Source organism: Engystomops pustulosus, chromosome 2 (genome assembly GCF_040894005.1).
Source record: "Engystomops pustulosus chromosome 2, aEngPut4.maternal, whole genome shotgun sequence".
NCBI classification, from domain to species: domain Eukaryota; kingdom Metazoa; phylum Chordata; class Amphibia; order Anura; family Leptodactylidae; genus Engystomops; species Engystomops pustulosus.
Window position 1 is genome coordinate 252,412,923 of NC_092412.1, and position 5,866 is coordinate 252,418,788.

The following is a 5,866-nucleotide window of genomic DNA, read 5'->3' on the forward strand; positions in this document are numbered from 1 at the left end:
GCATATTGGTGGCGAGACATCGCGTGATATTATCTAAAGGTTCAGCCGCTTCATTAACCCCCCAGTTACCAAATGTAATATGTCTCTGCATCCCAGGATAGATGAACTGACTCAGAATAATTGTCATAATATTTGTATGTACAATCTGCAGGTAATTACACATCATGAGACGCACAAACCATCTATGTACATGAGAGCGGAGATCACAAGGATCAGGTCTGGTGATTAGTCTCTGGTGATGACTTATGAAGCTCCTCCCCCCAAGCTGAGCCCCGCCCCCAAGTTACTGGTATAATAACCCCCATCCCTAGAAGTGATCTATACTGAGGTGTTCTGTCCTCCTGTGTGCTGCACTTTCTCTATCACAAGGTGGGAATTGTTACTTATTATATTACTATTATGTATATTGTATGTTATGTGATGTCACTTCTATCAGACTTATATCCTTATGGTCAGAGATTGTTATATCATATCACATAGAAAAAGATTTACATACTGTGTTATTCGAATAGAAAAGTAAATCTATATATAATTTATAAAAACACATTTTCTTTTGATTGATGTACCTATATTTAAATGATCATAATTTAGAAAAAGCAGAGACTGTTACAATATCCCAAATGTCTTCTCCTCTCTCCTCCCCTCCGGTCCAGCGCCTCCTCCCCTCCGGTCCAGCGCCTCCTCTCCTCCGGTCCAGCGCCTCCTCCTCCCCTCCGGTCCAGTGCCTCCTCTCCACTGGTCCAGCGCCTCCTCCTCTGCTCCGGTCCAGCGCCTCCTCTTCACTGGTCCAGCGGCTCGTCTCCTCCAGCGTCTCCTCCTCTCCTCTGGTCCAGTGCCTCCTCTCCTCCGGTCCAGCGCCTCCTCTCCTCTGGTCCAGTGCCTCCTCTCAACTGGTCCAGCGCCTCCTCTCCACTGGTCCAGCGCCTCCTCTCCACTGGTCCAGCGGCTCCTCTCCTCCCGTCCAGTGTCTCCTCCTCCCCTCCGGTCCAGAGCCTCCTCTCCACTGGTCCAGTGCCTCCTCTCCACTGGTCCAGCGGCTCCTCTCCTCCCGTCCAGTGTCTCCTCCTCCCCTCCGGTCCAGAGCCTCCTCTCCTTCGGTTCAGCGCCTCCTCCCTTCTGGTCCAGCGCCTCCTCCTGTCACTATTGGTCTTTGTGGAGACCCAGTTTGTAGTAAGCTCCTGGTATCTTGTATTCTGATCTTCTACCTGTATTTAGACTGTGGTAATAGTACTAAATATTGCTATAACGTATTGTTTGAAGTCCTCCTTTCTCTGGTTATTGTTAATCATTTTGATACAACATTACCACCTGGAAGGTTGCCTGAAATTCTTATGCTGCATCTCAGGACACAAGTCTATTTCAACTATCTGCAAATAAGGCTATTCACTTTTATCCCTTTTTATTTTATAGCTGTTTATGTATTTATTGTATGTATATTCCTGTTACTATTTTATCTAACAACTGTATGTTTTATGTTTGCACTACACAACTGTGTATGAAATTTTGAAACTTAAAACGTCTCTCCTTCTAGTCTTACAGGACTTGAGTTCCTAAATGGATAAAGCTAGATAGAGTTATCAGTTTGAAGTATTCTTATAGCTAACTGGGTAATCTGTAATCTTGGCGTTTACATTGTTGAGGGATTTATATAGACAGGCACATATTTTAATTATCCTTATGCATAAATAAGAAAAGTATAGGTGGTAGTAGTGCAAGGTTTGTGTGAGTGCCAGGGCTAAGAGAGTAGAATTTACTGCACAGACACCATTGTGCGTACTCTTCTGTGTTTGTATTATCCTTTCTTGTCTCTGTGTTTTGCACTTTGGAATAGAAAGGAATTGACAACCAGTTGTTCTTTAATGACTAGGTAAATTGAGGCAAGTAGGCAGGGACCACTTGGAAGGAAGTTGATTCTCAGGGCCCACTGTCTCTGTCTGTGTCAACAATTGGTTCCCAGAGCCTGCATTTCAGTTATCTTTTAAGAGCCCCAGTCAATAAGGGGGTGTATTACATTATTCAACTTCTTTTCACATTAAAACAATAAAAACAGACAAAGGAAGAACAAAGCAAAATCCTTTACACAGAAATTTTTTCAGCAGGAACACATTATATTCTTTGATTCACCAATATTAATATTTTTTGGCAGATCAGCCATGGCATTATTGAAGAAATCACTTTTCCTTGTCTTTTTCCTTGGATTTGTCTCTCGTTCCATCTGTGATGATGAGTAAGTACATGTATATGTTTGAAATTTTTTTTTAAGGGATATTACTATTACTGGGATATGCCATTACTTTAAGATTGGAGCTAGTCGAACTACCGGGACATCTGGGTGATCCGGACAATGAAGGGGCAGCACTGCTTGTATAAGAGGGGGAATGGGGGACCCACAATAAGTGTAGAGACAGAGGAGATGTTGTATGAGGATGTGGAATGTTGAACATGTTACCGTCCCCCTTCCCGTTTGCTCGTTCTGTATACCATACCTTATCTTTGCAATGCAGGGATGCATTTGGATAAAATTATCAACAAAATTATCAGGGTTATGTTGTCGATCAGGTGAGGTATTCAGCTTGGGTAGTTTGTTTCAAGCAGATACACAATTAGCCAATCAGTGTGTAAAGTGATCACATGACCACTACTGGTATCAGTCCTCAGTGATGGGAGCCATGATGCCAGCAGTAGGTGGTGGCCGGTGTAGTCACTGGATGGTGGAGCAGTCACATGACCACTACTGGTATCAGCCCTCAGTGATGGGAGCCATGATGCCAGCAGTAGGTGGTGACCGGTGTAGTTACTGGATGGTGGAGCAGTCACATGACCACTACTGGTATCAGCCCTCAGTGATGGGAGCCATGATGCCAGCAGTAGGTGGTGACCGGTGTAGTCACTGGATGGTGGAGCAGTCACATGACCACTACTGGTATCAGCCCTCAGTGATGGGAGCCATGATGCCAGTAGTAGGTGGTGACCGGTGTAGTCACTGGATGGTGGAGCAGTCACATGACCACTACTGGTATCAGCCCTCAGTGATGGGAGCCATGATGCCAGCAGTAGGTGGTGACCGGTGTAGTCACTGGATGGTGGAGCAGTCACATGACCACTACTGGTTTCAGCCCTCAGTGATGGGAGCCATGATGCCAGCAGTAGGTGGTGACCGGTGTAGTCACTGGATGGTGGAGCAGTCACATGATCACTACTGGTATCAGCCCTCAGTGATGGGAGCCATGATGCCAGCAGTAGGTGGTGATCGGTGCAGTCACTGGATGGTGGAGCAGTCACATGACCACTACTGGTATCAGCCCTCAGTGATGGGAGCCATGATGCCAGCAGTAGGTGGTGACCGGTGTAGTCACTGGATGGTGGAGCAGTCACATGACCACTACTGGTATCAGCCCTCAGTGATGGGAGCCATGATGCCAGCAGTAGGTGATGACCGGTGTAGTCACTGGATGGTGGAGCGGTCACATGACCACTACGGGTATCAGCCCTCAGTGATGGAGCCATGATGCCAGCAGTAGGTGGTGGCCGGTGTAGTCACTGGATGGCAGAGCAGTCACATGACCACTACTGGTATCAGCCCTCAGTGATGGGAGCCATGATGCCAGCAGTAGGTGGTGACCGGTGTAGTTACTGGATGGTGGAGCAGTCACATGACCACTACTGGTATCAGCCCTCAGTGATGGGAGCCATGATGCCAGCAGTAGGTGGTGACCGGTGTAGTCACTGGATGGTGGAGCAGTCACATGACCACTACTGGTATCAGCCCTCAGTGATGGGAGCCATGATGCCAGCAGTAGGTGGTGACCGGTGTAGTCACTGGATGGTGGAGCAGTCACATGACCACTACTGGTATCAGTCCTCAGTGATGGGAGTCATGATGCCAGCAGTAGGTGGTGACCAGTGTAGTCACTGGATGGTGGAGCAGTCACATGACCACTACTGGTATCAGTCCTCAGTGATGGGAGTCATGATGCCAGCAGTAGGTGGTGACCAGTGTAGTCACTGGATGGAGGAGCAGTCACATGACCACTACTGGTATCAGCCCTCAGTGATGGGAGCCATGATGCCAGCAGTAGGTGGTGACCGGTGTAGACACTGGATGGTGGAGCGGTCACATGACCACTACTGGTATCAGCCCTCAGTGATGGGAGCCATGATGCCAGCAGTAGGTGGTGACCGGAGTAGTCACTGGATGGTGGAGCAGTCACATGACCACTACTGGTATCAGCCCTCAGTGATGGGAGCCATGATGCCAGCAGTAGGTGGTGACCGGTGTAGTCACTGGATGGAGGAGCGGTCACATGACCACTGCTGGTATCAGAGAAGGGAAGCCAAGAATGTGCAAAGCAGTAATCAAAGCACCTGGAATATAAGACATATTTTCAAATGTTTCACACTTATTTGTAAGGTAGATAATTCCACATGTGTTAATTCATAGTTTTGATGCCTTCAGTGTGAATGTACAATTTTGATAATCATGAAAATACAGAATATTCTTTGAATGAGAAGGTGTGTCCAAACGTTTGGTCTGTACTGTATATCCCCCCATAATCCTACATAATGGGGAGGTGTCTATTAGGTTTCCTCTGCAGGACTATAGTATATTCCCCCAGTGACTGTCACCTGTAATATTATCTCTGCTGACACCAGATCCGGCTCCAGAGATCTCTGCCTTCCCATCAGCAGCCGGAGAAGAGGAAGTTATTTTTATAGATTAATAGAGCTCTAATAACTAAACACCACTCTTCGTTTAACTAAAAATGATTTCCCTCATAAAATCATCTATCTTATCTTAACTGGCTTACAGCTGCAAGTCAGAGTGGGTGTGTCCTCCTCAGCCGTATCCAGAGGGTCCTCTCCATGTTCCATACCTCTTCTCACCATACAGCACTTCATTTAATGTGACCAGGGTAATTTTTTCTGAGGTCCTTTACCTTCTAAAATGTGCAAAATTTATCCCATGTATGTATCTGATCACATGAAATCTCAGCAGCCTCCATGGACTTCTAGTTTTCCCAATCTTCCATGAAGGTGAAGGCATGCTGTTATTTCATGTGATCAGATATAAACATGGGGTAGATTTTACAATTGTTAGGGGCTTAAGTACCTTAGGTGACATCACCCTTGTCATATGACATTAAGTGCTGAATTATGTGACCTGTCAATTAGGGCCAAGGAGGCAAGGCAGTACAGTGAACACTACATGTGCATGACCCCATTAATATTGTTGAACTCAACTCTAGTGAGTTGGATATAGGTTTACAAATTGATTTTTTTGACATTGCCATGGAAAGTCTTAAGGACAATGCGTTTTAATCATAGTATTTTGGGAATTATTTATTTCGGATGGTTTAACTTGAATGGCAGGTTTCCTTTAAATTTATGTCACCTTGTAACACAGGAAAAGAGAGGAAGAAGAAGAACATGAAGAGGAAAGTCAAGATAAAAGAGAATTGAGCTCTGAAAACGATCAAGTCTTTGAGGTGTCTCGTGGAGTCTTCAGTCCCTGCAAAGCTGTTAGTTTAAATCATCAAAGGTGTTGAGTTGCTTTATAAACCTATAAAGTAGATATAACAATTACGATGTCTGTCTTTTTTACACATGCTCTACATACCGATACTGTAGGAAACTTGTGGTCTATATAGACCCATATAAAATCAATTGTGTTATATGACATACAGCCAGATATAAAAAGAGTCAAGGGGGTTGTGGCCTCCTCAGGCTGAATCCAGATGCTCCTCCCACATGAAATCACAACATGCCTCCATGACTTCTACTCCTCTCCACCCTGCATGGTGGCATGCTGTGATTTCATGTGATCAGATACATGCATTGGGTACAGTTTGCAAATGTTAGAGGGTTC

General features: G+C 45.5%; 1 long non-coding RNA gene across 1 annotated transcript; it reads left to right on the forward strand.

Moving 5' to 3' along the window:
• Window positions 1–283: 283 nt before the first annotated feature.
• On the forward strand, window positions 284–5,583 carry LOC140116808 (uncharacterized). The gene is made up of 3 exons (XR_011852974.1): window positions 284–369; window positions 2,147–2,227; window positions 5,405–5,583. It is a non-coding gene; the product is annotated as an uncharacterized lncRNA (long non-coding RNA).
• The last annotated feature ends 283 nt before the right edge of the window (window positions 5,584–5,866 follow it).